Below are 22,047 nucleotides of genomic sequence, written 5' to 3'. Positions count from 1 at the left end.
CACAGGATTGTGGGGGGGGGGGCATACCTGACCACTTTAAACATTTGCTATGACTGTATTGGTATTTCAGGTACTCTGTTGGCTTCCATTTCATTTTGTATTCTGTCCTATTATGCAGACTGGAGGTATATCAGTAGAGTACAGATCTTAGGTTTTATTAACCTACATTTCAGTTTCAGACCTCTTACCATTCAAAATTAACATACAACTGCCAGACCTGTTGTAGTCTATCTGTGTAGGTCTGGAGGGGAGCTACTCACCATTGCCATCAATTGGAGGCCTTAGCCCAGCCTTTTTTTTTATGGTCATCTACACCTGTCCTGCTGACTGAGGCTGGTGGTGGGTATGTGAGCCTCACTGACATGCATGTGTGTGTCCTATGGACACACATTTGGGCCACCACATATACTACAGTGAGATTTGTCACCTTGTCTAGTACTGTCTAGTATGCTAACACCAGTATTTGTTATGGATTTCATGCTGCCCCATATAGGTGTCCACTATCTGCTGCCATCACATTCAGCCACCCCATTCTGTTGCATGCTCACGTCCATACCATAGACACAACTATCAGAACATGCTACTCCATTCAGCAATTGATAGGAACAGTGATTTACCTTGTGGTTGTGCCAGTACTGAGGACGGTGCTGAGAGCACATAGCATACTCCCTATACATAGTAAAGCACAGGTAGTGTCATGTTTGGCATCTCATTTACTGCATGTGCGAGTCAGAGAGAGGTGTCAGTCCCTGGGTCCCTACCATGTCAGTGTATTTGCTATGCGTTGCCTCTTTGCCAAAGCCTGGGGCATACTAGGCATGCCTCCTTCTGCTTACATGGGCAGGCTCAGGTTGTTCTTCCTCCGAGTCCCTCTATGCCTGTGATGGCCTTGGTAATGGTGGGGGGCTGTGTGGCCTTGCTCCGTGCTGATCCTGCTGCAGCTGTTTTCCCAGGATCATACTGTGTCACATGGTACATACTATGAACATTTGTGTACATGTAGCTGGGGCGTACTGCAAGACTCCACCGGATATGTCCAGGCAGCGGAACAGTGACTTGAGCATCCCAAACACACACTGTATTATGATTCTGGTTTGTGCATGTGCCTCATTATGGAGTTCTTGTTCAGGTGTGTGTGCATTTCTGATGGGTGTCATCAGCCACGGCTCCAATGCATAACCAGCATCCCCCACTAAGTGGCCATATTGGATGCCCCCACTGGCAAATGACTGCTACAGCTGTGTCATATGCCAGATGTGAGAGTCGTGATAGCTTCCAGCACACACATTCATGATAATGCCCTGGGCATCGCATATGACCTGGCAGTTGATGGAGGGGAAGCCCTTGCAGTTTATGTAGACCCTACACCACTCACCAGGTGGTGCTTTGATGTGTATGTGCGTGCAGTCTATAGCACCTCCTATCTCAGAGTATTCTGCTATTTGGTGGAAGAGATGCATATTGCTGGTCAACTCCTCACTGGTGTTGAGGAAATATATGTGCTCACTGGCATGTGCTGACATGGCATCCAGGAAGGGGTGGAGTACCCTAGATGCTGATACCTGTGAGATCCCCGTGACATCCCCAGTTGGCTTTTGGAAGGTTCTTGTGGCTAGTATTCTTAAACCTTTGCACACCTTGGTATCCACTGGGATGGATTCCCCTCTGTTGGTTGTGTGTGTGAGGCGTGGCCGGCACAGCTCAACAATTTGCTGTAGAATGTCCCTGTCCACTCTATAGTGCTATACTATCTCCAGCTCATGTAGCCCCTGGTAGGTTACCATGGGTCTGTACACACTTCTCCTTCTCCTCATTGTGGGTTGGTCATCAGCATTCACATCCTCACCACCCTCAGCCTCTTCCACATATTGATGCATGAGAGCAACAGTAGCCCCTAAGATTTTGTTAGTTTTGTCAGGTAATATTTCCCCATCTGTGTGCACCAGTGGTGTAGAGTTTGTAGGGAAAAAACAGAGTGAAAAGTATTTGCATAGTTTATAGTAGTGTGCTGGGCAGGGCTGCTGCCTGTGTAATTGGCTGATTCTGATACATTTCACCTGCCAGCTATGTTAGTTCTCATTGATTGCCTTCCTACTGCTGTTTTCCATTCCCATTTAAGCTCAGAGGAGCGGCGTGCATACCCAGTGCTCAGATGTGAACAGAGCTATTTCCTTTTTTTTTGTTTGAAACCCAATGCGTGGCACGCACACCTGTTTAGGCAATGTAAATACTGCTAGGCAGCCTCAGACACACCCCCCCCTTCCTTAGCTGTGCTTAGGTAAGGGCAAACATGTGCCACAGAGCTCCAATAAGCTTACAGAATGCATGACACTCCCCCTTATGAGGTCATCAACCTCTTATACTTATAACATGGTGTTGCTGCACCTACACGGTAGGGTGCAAGCTAACACTGAGAGGAATTCTGTGATTCAGTATCAATCCCCTCATTTGCATAAAACAGAATGCTAATTCATAGTTACCACACTCATGCTGAGCCTTCGCTCTTAGCAACCACTATTCCCTGGTATTGTTGTATTATGCATGCTACTTACTATCATGGTAAAATGCTGCTTTTGGTTTAAAAGCTCACTTCCAACTTTTTTTTTATTTTCAGCCCAATCCCATTTGCGCACCACTGCCCTACATTTAAACAGCCGAAATCAGCCAAAAAATAAATAAAAGTTTTTTATAATTTTGCAACTATTTCTCATGCCAATGGCCATATTTTTGGCCACAGGCATGCCTACTACATTGAATACATGCTTTCTTTAGAGCTGTCATGCCTCCATTTTGTAATTTGCAGAAATGTATTTGGTTAGTAAATACATTTCTGCAGGTTACACTATTCCTGCACTGATGCCTGCCTGCTTCCTGGATCACTAATTCACCTCATTTGCATGGTTTTCACCAGCAAATGTGGTAATTAGCATATAGCAGTGGTGTCCATGCAGAAACAGTGTAGGAGTGCTCGTGCAATTCCCGGGAGCTCATTCCTAGATCGCTCGTCGGCCATATTGCATGCAGCAGCTTTTGCACTATTCCTGCACTCCGTGCAAAGCCTGCTGAATCCAAGGGCATATCTCTCAAACAATCAAGGAAGTCCACAAGAAATTAGTTGTTCTTTACAGAACCAAAATTTCTAACCATAAACACAAAAGCTACCACTGCTCGCATGCACCTCTTAGCAACACTACGATATTCTTCTCCAAATCTAACAAACCTCAGAAAAACTGACCTAGCTAGACTAGAATCCTGTTACAATAAAACTGCCAGGTTTGCAGCAGACTCCCCATATAGCACACATCATGTACACCCCTGAAACTACTCAACTGGCTACAGCTACCTCAATAACTACTCTTTAATCAATTAACCTCTGCCCATAAAATCCTGGATCAAACAGATAAAATCCCTGCTCTCCAAAATCTTACACAGCCATATACCAATAATCGTAATCTCTGTTCCAGCAACAAACTTCTACTCGATGCCTCCAAAGGAAACAACTCAGACTGGGAATCACTGTTCTCCAACTTTATTTCCAAAATATGGAAAAACTGCAAGCCCCAATAACCTCCAGCTGTTCTTTAGTACAATTTACTTTTTTTTCACTTACCTAACACTTGGCTCTGTTCTTGTACCACTCCTGGTTAGTATCAGCACTCATAAGACCAGACCCTACACCTTACTAGTCTCCTATTACTGTCATCTGAATCTGCATGGTATACAGAGTCTGTACTTGACATTATATATATCCATTTAATAATGTGCATTCCTACAGAAACTTTACAGGAATCGTCATTAGCTAATTGTATGTTGTGAAACTTCTTAGATTTTTGATTAACATTTACGTATTTCCGTGTATTTCCAATTTATGCATTTTGTCAATCATGTACGTTTGTAGTGGGACTGCTGGAGCTTTTCTCCCTGGGCATCCACTGAAAAAGGACCTATGTCCAGTCGGACTTTCCTGGTAAACAAATGTAATATAAATAAACTGAGGAATGTCAAACCTATGGATGTATGTCATTGCATCAAATGTGGACAAATGTATCTGTTGGAAATAAGTGAATTGAACAGTATAGAAATGGGAGAATATACAAGTCCATAATTGTTTGGGGTAAATTAAGAGGTTGCAAAGTGGCTAGAAAAGGAGATAGTTTGGACACAGAGGGAGAAATCAGAGACAACAATAGGATGGCATGGAATAGAATGGAATGGAATGACTGGCATGTCAACATTCTACAGAACAGAAAAGCTGAAGTAGAAAGTGGGAAGAGAAACTGAGAATCTGATGTATTTAGGTGAAACCTTTGAGAAGGTAAGAATTCCAAAGGAAACTGGTTGGTTTGTGATGTATTGTAGAAAAGCTGCCCATAAACATGAGAAAGATGAGTGTATGACGAAGAAATGACTACTGGCATGAATGGCTTAATGGCAAGAAGTGTGGAAGAAAACTGGGTGCATCTGAAAGAATGTAGAGAAGTATGAGTAGGAGGGAGATAATAAATTGCAAAACAGCTCAGACAGGGTACAGTAAGGGGCATGAGGACAAGACTTCTACTGAAAAGTGATATTAAAATGCAAGGCTTGGAGGTCCTGGACTCAGTTTGTTTGTGTGTGTGTATTTTTTATATGTATGTTTAATATATATATATATATATATATATATATATATATATATATATATATATACATATTCATGCACACACACACAAACACACACACACACGCTGATTCCCCAGAATGACTGAGGAAGGCAGTAAGGTGAATGTTGAGTACTAGAAATGTGGGTGCCCAGTTGCGGCAACTTACAAATGTGGTGGCTTTGTAATAAGACAGAATTATGGTGACAATTTAAAGATGATTAATAGGAAAGAAGGCAGAGTAGACAAATGAACTTTGTTTGGGATGCCATGTGTGAAACTGGGTTAGGAGAAGAACAAATGAGTAGATGTGTAAATTATGAGTTAATGTTGAGGCTTTGATACACTGGAAAAGGGGAAATAGGGAGGGTCAGTGAAAGTGTGCATCAGAAAGTTGGTTTGTTCAACTGCAAAGGATAGTGAAGGGAGAAATGAGGCTATTGGGTGATGAGTGGATTCGGTTGCTGGGGGAACTGAAGAGGAAAGAGAGGGAGAAAAAAGGATTGTGGCCATATAGGTGTGGTTACAAAAATGGTATGTAACCACCTGGCATGTAACACTAAATGGAAGTATGACTGGGATGGTGAAAAGCAGGTAACTGACAGTAGGTTCTATTTGGTGATGTTTGTTTCCTCTTTAACCAAACAATCTAGTGAATATGCCAAGACCAGGGAGACTAAGTGATTATTATGCATGTTGTTCTTTGGGGTCAACTCCAGGCTGTATGTATATTTGTTTTTCATTGCTACTGCACTTCTGTAACATTAATGTGTAAGAGTGCAGGATATTACTCAGTACTGCCTGCTATGTCTGACCATGCAAATGTTGTGCTGCACTGGAACAGTTAACAGATTTTTGAAGAAAATACAGGAAGAAGAGTGGTTCAATGGTCTTCAACAAAAGTGGTGCAATGACTTTACCCAGTAGTCATACAAAGGAAAAATTGAAGGAGTTTCATGTAGTCAGTCTTGAAGACAAACAGTCCTACAGCAGAAACACTTAAGTATCTCATGGAAACCAACCATGGTAAGCATATTAAAAAAGGGAGTTGCCTAAGAATGAAAGGTCAAAAGTTGAAATCCCAAGGTAGACAGCTTAGAGGAGATATAAAGTCATTTTACATAGAAAGAGTGGCCACTGATACAGCTTTCTAAAATATGTCATTTCTGCTAAGTCTCAAAGCCTGCAAAAACTACAAGCATTGTCGGTGACTCCCTGCTGGATGAGGAAAGCAAATCTATTTTTTTTGTATGTGAGTTGCTTAAACTGATAGAGTTGCTTTCTGTTTTACCTGCTCCATTTTGTTTTCTGTTTTAAGAAATCTGCTTGGCCTAATGTTTTTGCTCTATGTGGCAGACAGACACTTAAATTACTTAGGCTGCACATTTCACATTTTTTCCATTGGTTAATTTGTTTCTTAAGTGATACTTAAATACACAGAGTATATCCATGTCTGTCTTTTCTTATAAGACAAAGGCCTACAAAAACAACAAGCAGTGTTGCTGGTTATTTTTCACATCTACCTTCCCATTTATTGTTCTTCTTAAATTTGGTGATTTTAAGCTGCCCACCATTACTATAAATTGAACTTATAAGCTTCACCCTTTCTATACTACTGTTTAGATGTTGAATTATTTTAGCATTTCCTTGTGCTTATTTTGAAAAAAGGGCATTTTGCCTCTCAATGTTTGTTCTACTGATTTACTTGCTCTGAATTCATTGTCTGGCCAGCTGTTGGATAAAGTAGTGTATTTTTACACTACAAACTTTACATCTAGTGGTAGAGGGTGATAGCCTGGTCTGTACAGGTTGGGGAAACACACTAGAAATTCCTACATATAGTTTTGTTGGATGGAGTGCTTATTAATCAGCTTACCTTGTTTTAGTACCTTTATAAATTCTGCACAACTCTTAGTTCATTTCTACAAGGCAAAGTTATTCTATTGAATAATCACACTTTTATAAGTTATTTAAAGTACACGGTTGCTACCTTGAATTACCTTTTGCCTTTCTATAAGTTTGTTTGTGGTGGTATTTCACTTCGGACACTCTTTTACTGTGCTTTTACATAGGCGGACTGGGATTATTCATCTAGTGGCAATATGTGTTTACCTGGTCTATATGAATAGAGAAGCAGACAAAAGGGCTCCAAGTGTAGTCATTTTATTGGCTAGTTGGGCTCAGTAGTAATTTTTCTGTATTTCTAGTGCTGGTATAAACTCGGAACATTTGCATGGAGCTGCTGACTGTGCCATTGCCCTGTACAAATCCAAACATCTAGAAACATTGCGTATTTTCATTACACTGTGAAAGTTTATTGTGCTATTTATTTAATTAATTTATTTTACTTTTTTAGAGCTTAAATTTGCATTTTCAAACTGCTGCAAGGGCTGCTGTTCTGCACTGAAATACAATGTATCTAATGTTTCTTAGTATTAGGCATCTATTTAAGGTTCCTTAACATTTGGGTTCCAAATCAGCCATTTTACATTAAGAGGATCAAAGTCTGCACTCTTGCGGCGAGGGAGGGTCTGATTTCACCTATCTGAGTTGGGAGCTGCAGGTGGAAAGCTCACTGTGTGATTACTCACCTTATTCTACTAGCAAATCCCTTTATTTCACATCCCTAAATGCTCAGAGCATTTGTAATAAAATCACTAACCTCCATGCATGGCTCCACCACAATTAACCAGATATCTTGTCCATCTCCAAAACGTGGCTTAAACCCCATATAAAAGATTCTGAATTAATACCACCCAACTACTTGTATAATTAGAAAATACTGGACTCGCAAAAAATGGGGGTGCTTTCCTTTACTCATTATCCCTCTTAGTTACTCCCTATACCAAACCTATTCCCCAATTTGCTAATGCAGACCCAATTCCAGCCTTACTTCAGGTGAACAAACATAAGCATATCTGCTTAGTCTCTCTCTATATCCCTCCTGGAAATAATATCCCAGTCCTCGAAGATATTCTCTCCTGGTTCTCTATCAACATCACCAATGAGACTATAGTTCTGGGTGATGTTAACATCAATTGGGCCACTATTCAATCCCCCACAAACATAAATCTATATAACTTCTCTCAACTCATCAATTCAACTACCAGACCTTCTAAGGACCTCTCCACTAGAAGCACCTTAGACTGGATCCTAGTTTCCCACCCTAACTGTACCTCAGATAGTGGTATCCCTCTTGACCCACTTGGGGACCACTCTCCCACTTTTTCCCATCGCTTTATCTCCTCCTTACAGCTAACTCATACCTATATCTCCACTCGGTCCCTAAAAAAACTTTAATCCTAACACATTTTTAGACTCACCAAAATAAACTGGAACCCACTAAAAACACTTCCCTTAGAAAACGCAGTTTCTTATTTCAATACAACCTTCTTAAACTTACTCAACTCCTTTGCCCCCCTAAAAACAAAATGCATCAAAAGTAACCCTGTCCCTTGGTTAACCAAAAATACCTTAGTCTGCATCCAACTCTGAGACAAAGCTTGGAAATACTACAATAAAAACAAAACCACCACCACCCCTAATGAATATAAAAACCTTCATAATAAAGTAAAAAAAAGCGTATTTATGACCGCAAAACCTATTTTTTCAAACTTCAATCCAACCACAACTCTTACCCAAAAAAACTCTGGAATGTAATCTCCTCTCTCCTCAACCCAGGCAGAAAAGAAAACCCCTGCCCTGAACCAAATGCCTCTGACCTAGATCTAGCTACCCAATTCAACCACTTCTTTACAAATTCCATAGCCAAACTTGCATCATCCTTCAATAAAAACCCACTTCCTCCCCTTCTTTCCTTAGCTCCCAAACTCCTCCCTTCTCTGTCAACCCCATCCTCATCTCCAGTATAAAAAAACTCCTCAAAAACTTGAAACCTTGTTCTAATGCCCCTGATGAAATACCTTCCTACTTCCTAAAAGTAGCCACTGAAGCCGTTGCCTTGCCCATCTGCATTCTAATTAATCAATCAATTACAGAATCCCATGTTCCGCAACTCTGGAAAAAGGCCTTTACTATCCCACTACACAAAGTGGGCAACAACAACAGTATGTCTAACTTTCGACCTATTGCGATCGTATCCCCGATTTCTAAACGTCTCGAAAAATGCATCCATCGGCAACTTTTACCCTATCTTATAAATAAGCATCTTCTAACTCCCACACAATATGGATTCAGGCCCAGTCATAGTATTACCACCGCTCTCCTCTCCTTCCTAGAAACTGTTAACAAGGCTCGCGACTCCAGTCACTTTGTATCCACCCTCCTCCTAGACCTCTCAAAGGCCTTTGACACCATTTCTCACAATCTTCTCCTTACTAAATTCTCTAAATTAAACCTATCCCTTTCCTCTATCAACTGGTTTTCCAGCTATCTCACGGATAGGCAACAGGCAGTCAAGTGGAAGAAAGCTAACTCCCCTTTCCTCAACTCTCCCACAGGGGTGCCCCAGAGTTCAATTCTAGGACCCCTTCTCTTTAACATATTCATAAACGACTTCTACCATGCCATCCTTAATGCCAACATCACCCAATATGCAGACAGTTCAACAATAATCTGCTCTGCTGCCACTATCCCCACACTACAAAAATTAACCCAAGAAGCCTTCTCTAGCACAGAACAATGAATGCTAGACAACCACCTAGCACTTAATGCAACCATAACCAAACTGATATTTACCCCATCTAAAACCACCACCCTAGACATTAACTCCTTCTCTATCACTAGTCAAAACAACACTCCACTCGAAATAGTACCCAATGCAAAACTACTAGGAATTTTCAGTGATGATTAGCTAAAGTTTGGCTCCCACCTACAAGCAAATATCAAAAAAACTCACAAGAAACTAGGCATGCTTTACCACCACAATCATATCTCTCCCTCCACCTGGCTCACACTCTCTAACACATACCTAATTCCATCTCTCCTTTATGGTGCCACAATCATTACTAACCTACAATCCTCCCTCAAGACAAAACTCTTGTGTTACAACAAAATTTCCAAATTTGCAACAGGCCACAGATCCTCTACGTACCACTGTACTGCCCTTCATAAACTGAATTGGCTAGAGCTTCCCAATTGCCTCACCTATATTCAACTTATCCAAGCTCACAAACTTATCTTCAGCCCCTCTCTCTGCCCCTCCCTTGCCTCTACCTTCAAACTGTACATTCCAGGTAGGCTTCTTAGATCTAACTTCCAAAACCTGATTGAACAACATAAACCAGTCCGCCCAGCAGGCAGACATCTATTATCCTTCTCCCTAGCATGCCACTAGAATTCTCTTCCACCCCTCATCTGTACCACTTGCCAACTCACTTCCTTTAAAACTTTAATTCATTCACACCTAACATCCAAGTGGGAATTCTCCTGCTGTCATCCCTCATAAAACCCCTTAACGAATTTCATTTCCTACAAGCTTTTACATCTGTATAGAGTCTCCTGTAGCTTTATAACTGCTATAAATCAACTGCAGGAACCAACACATTTTGTAAATACTTATATTGTCTGTTAAGAATTTCTGCTTTTGCTTTGCACTAGACTGTTGCTTCAAATGCTAACCTACTGAACTTAAGTTAATACTCTTGACTGTTTGTAAAGAGTCTCTGTTTTAGCATTTGTATTAATTGTTTCAATTGCCAACTTACTGCATTTCTGACATTGTGTTTTACAATATACCTTTTTTATGTAATTTGTAATGTTCTGGAGCTTTTCTCCCCAGGACTCCATTGAAAATGGGCTCCTTGGGCCCAATGGACCATCCTGGCAAATAAATTGCAAAAAATAAATAAATAAATAAAAATAGTTATTGTAAATATTTTTTTGCTCTTATATAGGCTGCTCTTTGCACAGCGGAGGCTGCTGGTTCCTTGTATGCATGAAATCAACAGAAGTTTCCTACAAAAACAATCTCAGAATTTTACTTCAGTCCTGTGTTACTCACAGGGCAATTCGTTTGTGCAGTGAGCATCATTTACACATTTAATTATGACTATTTAGGTCTATCATACCTTATTATAGTGCACACAGGACTATAGCTGCTCAAAGAGCTTCTGGTTTGGAGCTGGTTAGGCTAGCTGCAGATTATATCAAGTAAGCAGCCTTCCCTCATTGGGTTACAAACACCCTCCACTTCCAACCTTTTAAGTACACATTAGGACTTGCAACCGTGGATGGGCACTGTTCTTCTACCTCTCTGCATCCAGCTCAGTGGACATAGACATTCTGAGGTAATGTAACAATTGGTTTATGTACACTGTCAACCACTTAATTCTCAAACAGACAAATACGTATGTGACAGATGTACATACACATTAACATGGAGGCTAGGCTCTCAAATACAGACACAGAAAGCAACAGACAGGTTGCAGCAACTGACACACATCACTCATGGCACCCACAATGGACTACACACATAGAAACACATATTCAGAGGTACTCACATGTAACTTACCTAAACCTCAAAGACCTCTCAGGTGCAGTCCTCAGAAACTCTGCATGCACTAAAACAAGACTTTCCATCACAACACACAAACCCACATCTCATTCTGTCTAAACTACCAAGCCCATAAGGTGAAACACTCCGCAACCAAATATTCTGGTCACAGGAGATTCCACTGTTAGACACACTGATGTTCCTCTTACCAAGCTGGATAAGGGGAAGGTTGGTTAGTTGCCTATCAGGGACAGGATTTTCCAGATCATGCAAGCCCTCAGGTCACTTACTCCTAAGTACCAGTATGACTTCACTTATAGCCCAAGTGGGCGTGAATGACCTGAGATGCACCTCCTTGGACTATATGAAGAGAGACATGATCCATATCTCAAAATGTGTGCCACAGGCAGGTATGAACCTTACATTGAGAAGCATTCTACCATCTCCAAGGATGATGCCACAATACCGACAGAAAATGATCAAATGTGACAATTGTCTCAGCTACTGGTGTTATTCTAACAGGGATCGATACTTGCCAGCCTGGGAGTACATGGTTGACAGGCCATGCTGCTTTGCCAGAGATGGTCTTCACCTCTCACGTCTAGGTTTTTGATTACTGGCCAAAAAATTATCCACCCCTATAGTGCCTTTTTAGGCATTGCTAAACAGAAAACCTTTGAACATAACAAAAGCTATTCAAAACAAGTTAAAGGTTATGGCTCAACACTAGGAGTTCAGACAAACCCCCTCGCAAGTAAGGCAGGTGCTAAGGCCCAAAAAACACCAAGTAAATGAAATAAAGGGCCAGCATCAGTGGAGGTTGCCCAAAAATAATTTAATATAAATAAGAGAAATGAATACAAAATACAGGGTATAAACTACCCCCAAATCAGGACCTAAGTGCCATAAATACACAAAGTCAGCACAAAAGTGCCATAAATAAGCAAAGTAAACCAGTTTCAGCTATACATGCCTTCTTCAGTGTATGATTCAAACAGTCAAAAACAGAGCACACATCAGAGCATGGCCTTATATAAGACCTACCAATTAAATAATCATTAATTCTCATTAAAGGGATATGCAGTAACCTACTATTAGGCAATGGATTTCTGTTATGGGAAAATTAAAGATGTTCATTCAAAGACCCCCCAATTTGATTATCCATTTCCTTTCTTTGTTATTTTTAAATAGTATGCCATCCACTCTTATGGGATCTATCGCCTATAATTCTATCAATAACTGCAAAGTGAAATGATGCAGATAGGTGCTTAAGTGTATGTTTGTAAAGTGCCCTAGAGAGTTTATGATTCCTAATATCACTGATGTGTTCAGAAATTCTAATCCGTAGTGGTCTGGATGTTTGGCCTACATAAAAAGCTGAACAATGGCAAAAAGCCAAATAGACCACCCAATCTGAACCACAGTTAGCAAAAAAACTTATATAAAAAACCCTGTTGGTATTGGAACTGGTGAATTCCTTAATTTTAAAGACCCTGACACAATGTGTACAATGACCACATGGATAAGTACCACACAGCTTATTCCCCCCATAAGTGTATTTTGTATATGTCCATCTGTAGCCTTAGAAGTATGTTTATAATGGCTCAAAATTGAGGCCAAATTCCTTCCCCGCCTAAAGGAGAAAAAAAATCTCAGGCCTATCTTAGATGCTGTTTTAGGGTCAGATAGTAAAATGTTCATGTTTTTGAATAATGTCCAAAAAAGGTTTCGCATTTCGTCCATATGTGGTGACCATCCTTAAAACATCTTGATCTTGCGATGTACTATTCTTGCTTTTGTATTGCAAATGATTCTCCCTAACCTGTGTAGAGGCCCAATTGCCAGCCATCGCAATATTGCCTGCTTGATCGCCCCTATTATGAAAATGATTAGCCAGATCAGATTTATATTTAATAAATGTATCATTATCAGAACAGATGCGTTTAATCCTCAAGAATTGTGATTTGGGTATATTATGTATCACATGAGGCGGATGTAGACTACTAGCACAAAGTAAGGAATTATACTGTGGATATTTCCTATAGATTTGTGAACTTAAGATATCATCATTTCTGGTGATATTCACATCCAGAAAGGTGATTTGCTTAAGATCGAAGTTTACCTTAAATTCAATTCCCCATTTGTTTTGGTTAAGATAGTCCACAAATTCCAAAAGGTAGGGTACATCCACCTTCCATACCAACCAGCAATCATCCAGGTATCGTCTCCAAATGTCTATTTCATCCAAATAGATGTTATGGCAGTGCATGGCTATAACACCTTTCATATGTTCCAACCACCAATTGAACATGACAGAGCAAAATGTGGAGCTGTATCTATCTACATAAAGGATAAGCACACCTTAAGGCTGGTCAAACAATATCACATGCTTGAGCCACACAATGTCCAACTAACCATGGGAAAAATCTATTACCATATCCTTGCTAGCTACAGCCCCCCTCCATGAACCAAGAAACCAATACTTCATACCTGAAGTTACTAGAATCACTCATCATCCAGCCCAATAACATTCTCATAGGCAATTTTAACTACCTTCCATTAATTGAAAGGCATACATGACCACTAACATGCAGGCCCAAAGATTTCTTGACTTTGCATATTCAAATGTCCTGAACAGCTAGTCTCCACTCCCACTAGGGAAACAAATATCCTAGATCTGGTACTCACAAATATGGGGGAGTGCTGCACCCCCTCCTAGTGTGATTTCCTCAATGGTAAGATCAGATCATAGAGTGGTCTCCCTTGAAATAAGGTAAAACTAGTCTCCCCACCTAACCTCAAAAACATTAAGAACTTCTCTAAGGTAAATTAGCCCCATGAAGGGACAGCATAGCTAGTTTCCAAGCTCCCCAAATCCAGAAAACACAAACCTCTGCAGTGGCATACTCAAAAGCCCTGCAAGACTACGTAAATAACTGCATAGAAATGGCTGTACCAGACTGAAATAAACCCAGGTCAAACCACCCTGGTGGACTCCTGGTATTAATAGGCTGTAAAACAAAAGAAAGAAAATCCTATCAAGAAATAAGACATGATGCTCTCAACAGAGCAAAAAGTCCCTCATTAGACTAAACAAGCAAATCAGCGAACTAGTCAAGTCTCTGAAACTAGACTGTGTGGTAAAAATAGCTTCCAAAGCTAAGGACAACTATAATGCAATTTTCATTTATGTCCACAATCTTAAGGGCAACACCCAACAATGTGCTGAATTAGTTTTAGATGGTATCAACTATACTCAGCCAGAAGACAAAGCACATCTGCTGGCTGACAACTTCAGCTGAAATTTCACCTCCCCATCACCCCCAGTTCTCTCCCCAAGAAATATCCTCCACCACTCCACCTCCAATTATCACCAAAGAACAAGTTGACACTGTGCCCTCTAAAGTTAAAAACATGGCTTCAATAGGGCCTAATGATATACAAGGTTGCCTCTTAAACAACATAAATCAGGACTTATCAGGCCCATAAGGACTTCTATTTAACCACAGACTGATTATGTCATGACAGAGTGGAAGACAGCAACAGTCACTCCTCTGCATAAAGGGGGACCATCTACTGACCTAAGAAATTAAAGATCCATAAATTTGACTAGTCATATATGTAAGGCCATGGAAAAAATGATCATGGACCTGATAAATAATGACATGGGAAACCTCCAACAACTGAACCTGACCAAATTTGGTTTCGTCAAGGGCAGGTCATGCCTACTAAATCTAGCTGATTTATTTGAGAAAGTAAAAAGGCCGTGGATGAGGATAAAACAGTACATAGTGTTTATCTTAACCTGGCCAAGGCATGTGACACAATCCCCACTCGGGTATGATAAATAAACTCACAAAACTGGGCATAAATCCCCTACATCTGCAGATGGATAGCCAGTTGGCTCACAGACAGGTAAAGTGGGTAAATCCAGATCCAGCAGGAGGCAATTTACTAGTGCTGTGCCACAGGGCTCAGAGCTGGGACCATCCCTGTTCAGAATAGGCAGAATTAGGCTTGTGACTCAATTGTCTTGTATTTCCTATGATCCTGAGGTGACTTCTCTGAAGTCAAGGCTAACGTAGAAAGCCTCTGGATGACAAAGTTTGACAACGAACACAAGCGGAGGGCAATCATTTAATCCCCCAGTGATGCAGATATTCTTCAGGAGGGTCTAGATCAGACAAATGATTGGTGCCAGAACCACAGCCTAAAACTAAATGCAAAAAATGCATCATCAAACCCTTTTGGAAGTCAAAACCTTTGAAAATTCCATCAATAGCACACCCCTAACAGTAGACTCAGAGGTGAGAGATCTGGGTACACATATACGTTCATAGATTGTTACTAGGCTAATGACCTGGGGGGGGGTTCTAAGTCCAGCCAAATTTTCCAGAAGGAATAATGTTGTCCAGCATCCAAACAGGGCATTGAGGGCCAGGCATTTATAAGCTACCTCTGTCCATAAGGGACATGAGTGCCAGGCCCGCTTTAAATTTCCTATTCCCCATCCACTTGTCTTAAACTGGGTAATAGATTAACTCAGCTTCCCATGGATGGGATGTCTGTTCAATAGGAGGGGCAGTCTCTAGAACACACACCTGCCTCTCTAGCATGTTCTGTTTAAGTGACAGACAAAATTCAGGTCCCTAGACCTTGTATTTCTGGTACTCTACTAGATAGTAGCCTGAACTTTGACTGTCATGCATCCACAGTAGTGAGGAAGTCCTTCTATGTGGCACAACTTGTAAGTAAAGCTATGGCATCCAGATCCAGGGAAATTATAGTCCTGCTGTACTCAGCCCTCATTAGACCAACAGTGCACCATTTGGCATGTACTTGACTAGACACTTCAGCAGGTGGAGTGACCTCAAAGGTTCCTCACAAAGAAAATACAGAGTATAAACCACATGTCCTATGTGGACAGTCTAAAAGCCGTATCCCTTTACTCTGTCTCCTACTGACTATTAAGGGATGACCTATTGCCTGATCTACAAGACACTCTCAAATCTATCCCTGATGGAGCTGCTACACATCTACAAGTCAGACAGCATGAGGGTTACCCGATCTAGGGATCTAAATTTAGTCAGCGACTCAAACAAAACATGCTGAAGAGGCAGATACGAGTCTCAGATATTGACCCTTCTTTGAAGCAGGCTTCCTAGTCACATTAAGCACAGCCCTTTTCTGGCCCTCTTCAAATGCAGTTTGGATTAATGGATGGGGAGTCAGAAATTCATACCTGGAGTAGTGCCTATGTCCCTTACGGACTGGGCAATGTTTAAGAAACTCAAGGCATAGCCACAAATCCATGCCATCCTCTTGTCCCTTGGGGCCACATACTGGGTAAAACTGGGTTATATTGGCTAGGCTTGGAAGGGCTCTTAAGCCGTAAATCACCTATGAGCCTATAATTTAAGAATACATGGGACAGACAAACTCTTACGAACTGATCAAAAATAAAATGGTCTGTTATTTTATACAGCTTTATTAAAGTTTCTTTTTTTGCCGTGTACAGCGACTATTTTTTATTTCTGTTTTGTTCTTTGAATTGATCGACTGGTACTCGGCCACCACACGCTTTTTTCTGCAAAAATAAAATGCTGGCCAAAAAAAAAAAAAAAAAAAAAAGAGCTAAAGCTTTTCCAGCAGACAGGGAAATGACAAGAATCCAGTTCAGAGATGAGATTCACTGGAGATTAAGTAGTCTTATTTACCGTCACACTCACTCTGAGCATTCTTCACTGATACTTGTGCACAAGCTTAAAAATAAAAGTCCATCAAACCTAACAGTTCCAGTATCAATGGGTAGAGTTTATTCAGTTCAAAAGGCTTTAAAAGTATGAAATGGTAACAAAAATAACTATAGCAAAATTCTGACATATTTAAAACTTTAAATTCTAGAAAAATGGAACAATTATTTTTATCTGTTATTCAAAAAAATATCAATACCCTTAAATCCCTGGTTAAATACAATAGGCACCTATCATGCCTCAGGTGTAACAGTCAAATGCAACTTAAGCAGCACCGTTTTATCTTTGTAATATTACGTTTCTGTGAAGGTCTGACAGAAGTAGTTTTTAAAGACAGCACAGACATAGAAAGATACTTGTATACAACAGCTACATGGAATGATTAAACTAGTCCAGCATACCAAAAGACAACCTTTTCTATGGTCTTTTCCAGGTTAAAATGAATAATTAAACTTTTTTCCCCATAAATCACAGTATTCGTCCCAAAATCACTGTTCCAGTACCCCACAATTCAAAAGATTATATTAACATTCAAACCATTGGTTTTAAAAACATCAATGCATAATAGCAAATACTTATTAAGTAACATACTTGATTTTATCCTGACAAAACAGTATACAGCAAGTTTTATTATGAACACTGCAAAATATTCAACTTTGCTCTGTGTTATATTACTAGTGCTTAGTCTCGGTAATAGTGGCCTAGTCTGCTGAAACAAAATTGGCTGGGAAAATTCCAGTTTGGCCTCGCAATCTTCCTTCCCACCAGTCAAACTGGGAATCAGTTTGACTTGTTACTGTGATTTTGTCTCCAGCTCTGAAGCTCAAGTCTCCTTCTTGCTGACCTTCAAAGTCATATAATGCTGTCACAACAAGACCTCCCCGTGAAGATGCTGAAAGAAAACCATAAAGAAATGTCATTATACCTTAAATGTTAACAGACTGTTATGCAACAGATTTTCCCTAAATTTCACTATGATTAATGTGCACACCATAAGAAAATGACACATAATGTGACCTGTCTGTAACTAAGTTATGATAAGGTGGTTAAACACCTGTACAGCAACTCCTTTGTCAAATTGTGCTTTGTCACGAAAGTAATAGAATTTTAATTTTGCTTTTCCTCTCAACAGCCCTGTGCTTGGGCCAAATAAAACTATTTATATAAAAAAATTCCAAGGTCACTTCAGGAAAAGTAGAATTTCTCGGTCCATGGCCAATATAATTTGAAACTGTGCAGTTACACTAAGATGGACTACTGCCCAGTCTATTTTTACTTCTTACAGGATTTTTGTTCCTTATTTTCAAAAAGTTTGATTATGAAAACAAAGTATTAATTTGTGGGATTCTATCAGCGAGTATTTATCTGAAATATTTTGTTGCGATTTTGAGATATTAAATTGTTTTTGTCCCCGCGCTGACCATCTTCAAGCTCATCCTCCAGCATCCACTGGAGCCATTCATCCCTCTTAAGATTGAGAGCTAGCCCATTCACTCTCTCATAAAGGTGGCAGTCTTATGGCCAAATCATTCCCAGACAGAGCAAGAGCCCATAGACCAATTCATATCCCAAGCAGGTGAGCAATAGGCACAGACAGTAGGCAGTCATATATATGAGGCAGAGGTCCTAACCTCCCAACCTTACCTCTTCTCATGGTGGCCTGAGACACTACACTATAAATTCTGCTATCCTTGGGCAACAACTTTACATCAAGTTTTCATATCTACCCCCCCACCACCCAACCTCAACTACAACTAGCAAATATTCAGCACTGTCAACCACCTCAACCAACGTGCTGCTTGTGCAATCTCCACACACATTATGCAGTAAATTAACATTGTTTGGGGACTCCTTGATTGCTCCCAATTTGCAATCGCTACTGAACTTGGTCAGCCACAGCCCACCCAAGTTTGCCTGTACTTCTGATAAATAAATTCAGAACAGTAAGGTGCCCAGCACAAAACCCTGTGGTATACCACTGGGGTCTGGTCTTTTGCTAGAAGTGAAGTCACCCACTGACAGTATGTGTCCTGTCGGTGAGCCAATTAGCTTCCCATCTGGTAATGTAGGAGTTAATTCTCAGTTAGGACAGTTTCTCTTTTACATTGTATTGGATTATACTGTATTTGTATTGCACTGTATGTGGAGCATTTCTCTCCAGGCCTCTGGTGAAAACTGGTTCAGTGGACCCAGTCAGACCACCCTGGTAAACAAAAGTCAAATAAATAAATACTGAGTGGGGGATTGCGTCAAATGTCTTGGCTAGGACAAGTTAGGTGGTATGCATCGTCTTTCCCTCGTCCAGGACTTGGAGACTTTCTCAAAGAAATCAATCATGTTTAACAGGCATGATCTACCTTTAATGAATCTGAACTGGGTTGGATCCAGTGTGTGGAGATCACCTATGTCCTTGTTAATAAGGTCAATAATGATTCTTTCCATGGCCTTGCAGATGAGGCTAGTAAAGCTTATGGGCCTATAATTCCAAGAGTAAGTTGATGGTCCCCCTTTGTGCAGATGGATTATTTTTGCCGTCCTCCATTCTGCTGGAACACTGCCAGTTCTCAGGCTCTGGTTAAGCAGAGATCCATCTGGGTCTGCTAGGTCATGTTTTAAGTTGTTTACAAGGCAACCTGGTATGTTGTCTGGTACCATGTGAATTTAAATACATAAGCTAAGTAAAACAAGTCTGCCATAGCTTTTGCAGATTACAAAAGGGTGTTTGGAAGTATGTGGTTCTCCTGTCAAATGATTACATTCATAATTACACAGGATAAGGGCAAACACAGGCTGAGAATAGAAAAGAAAGGAAAAAAGAAAAAAAAAAATAACAAAAACTGAATAATTTACTAACATCCAGCAGTTAGGTCGAAGAATTTAAACTATGCCATCAGTTCCAATTTCTGTTTTCTATTATTAATTTTATTAAAACTACATGTTTAACTGTGCCTCGCATTGGCAGACATGATATATTATTACAGAGTATGGTTTTCTCAGCTACAATTTAAAATCAAACAATATGCACAAAACCAGCTGGAGGTACATTTAGATAAATGTAAATATAATCAACGGCTCATATGCTATTAAACAACCCTACACAATTTCCAATTTAACAAAAATCATAAGCAGTATAAGGAAGAGTTCTATTATTACATCCGAAGAAGGACAAGGAAATTTATGTCTACTGTATATTTGGATATACAGTACATCACTCAAAATCAGGAGAGCCCTGTGACTCGGTAGTACCATGCAATGCAAACGTTAAGCATACCGCTCAACTGTCCACATTTTGAAGAACGTTCGTATTCTTGCCTCATATTTTTTTGTCAGTCCCTCATAAAATCTGCAGTTTTCTGGTTGACTAGTCGTGACTGAAATTAAATAATGACACACATTTGAGTTTTAGACTTCACAGCCTTCAGAAATTGCATGCTAATGTAAAACCTGTTGTAGCAACTTTCTAAGTTTATAAGAGCAATATTTAAAAAAACTGTCCTTATTTTCGTGCATTTGTCCCTACATTATTTTAGACTTTGTCCAGATTTCTTGCAGTAAGAGGTTGAGAGACATGATGATGACCTGATGCAGTAACATCAGTGAAATAGACATTTGCACATTTCTCTGTGCATGTCTATGTGTATATGTTTTTGTGCAAGCGTGTGTGTGTGTGTGTGTGGGGGGGGGGGGGGTTGCTTTGTTACTCTCTTTGTCTATCCTGTTTTTGTGCAACTTTGATACATGGATTTTGTGTCTGCCTCTCTGGAGACAAATTATCAAAAAGATTTTTGCAGCTACCTGGTCGGCAGAGAGCAGCAACATATGAAAGCCAAAGAGAATGAAAGATAAGCATGATGTTTTCTCAGCATTGTTCTTGGATACTGCTTCCATTCTTTGTCGTAAGATATTTGCCTTTGCCCCTGTTGCTGCAGTCTTGTGTGCCCCTGTCAGTGTGTTCTGTCTTTTACCAGTGCCAACAGTATGATTAGCTGGTAGCAGAGTTCAGTGCACCATGGAGAGTTTGCAGTGTCAGAGCGCAGTGCTGCTGATTATCAATCCACAGGAAAGAGTATTAACACGTTGCTGCAGGAAGCAAACTCCCCACAGGCAGGTGCCAATCGTGCCATCCTTGTTTTGGTTATGTTTTGTGTTTAATATTTTATCTGTTCTTCAGTTTGTGTTTGAATGATGGTATCCCACAATTCCATCAAAGTGGGTGGGGTTACATAATGACATATGCAAATCTAGTTTAATCAGCTTACAGATTTGTACCTATTTTTCATGGACCTTTGTCCAGCTTTTTGATGTTTCCAGGTTGAGAGGTGTGGTTTGGAGCCCAAGTGTAACAAGACCACACAAGCTATCTACAACAGCCCAACAACTGACAGATACAATGTAATACAGTGTATTTTGTTTTCTCACAGAATTAGGCTTACAGTAACGGTGACAGTTCTGTGTTACATTCATCAGTTTTCTCAGTTTATCCATACATAACAGAGAGAATGCATGACAAGTTATACCTTATACTTCTGCCAAAATGTTAATGGTGCCTTTTACAGTAAGAACACATGCAACATAATTAAAAGTCATGTGATTTCCATTAGTTACAGCTCGTTTAATATTTCTTGTAGCTGCTGTTTAGCATTCAATCAATGCCGTGATCACAAAATTAAACCAAAGAAATGAAGGCTGTCAGAAGGTTAATGTTGCCATTGTATGCTTTCTAGAAAAGCAGATAATCTCTCTCACCATCTACAATGCCTCTGACACATTTTTCATTTGTATAATTCCTAGAATCTAAGGCATTCCTGCCAGAGCTGCCAACATCATACTTGGAGGTTAGATTTACAATTTCCTCCTTCCAGCTACTCAATCAGAGTCTCCTTATGTTGAGAATTACCTGACTTTCAAAGCCATACTCCATGAACTTCACAGTGACTTGCACATCAGAATAAATACAATCAGCAGCTTAATCCACATTTATCTGCATAGACAGAATGTATCATGCAGTCAGAAATATTTAGTAGTCAAAGGAAATAAGGGCTTCAGACTGGAAAGCTTAACTAAAACTGTGAAAATAAAGGAAAGCGAGTATAAAAAGCAAAACCCAGTTCTCTAAAGAAAAACATCTTGAAATAGAAATGACCTTTTAGGACATATTAAGAAAATACAGCTAATTCAGGGCAAAAGAAAATAAGGAAAA

This window comes from Protopterus annectens, chromosome 1.part1, assembly GCF_019279795.1.
Source record: "Protopterus annectens isolate FY-2018-M chromosome 1.part1, PAN1.0, whole genome shotgun sequence".
Lineage (NCBI taxonomy): Eukaryota > Metazoa > Chordata > Ceratodontiformes > Protopteridae > Protopterus > Protopterus annectens.
The sequence above is the reverse complement of the archived record's forward strand: the minus strand, read 5'-3'. Positions refer to the sequence as shown.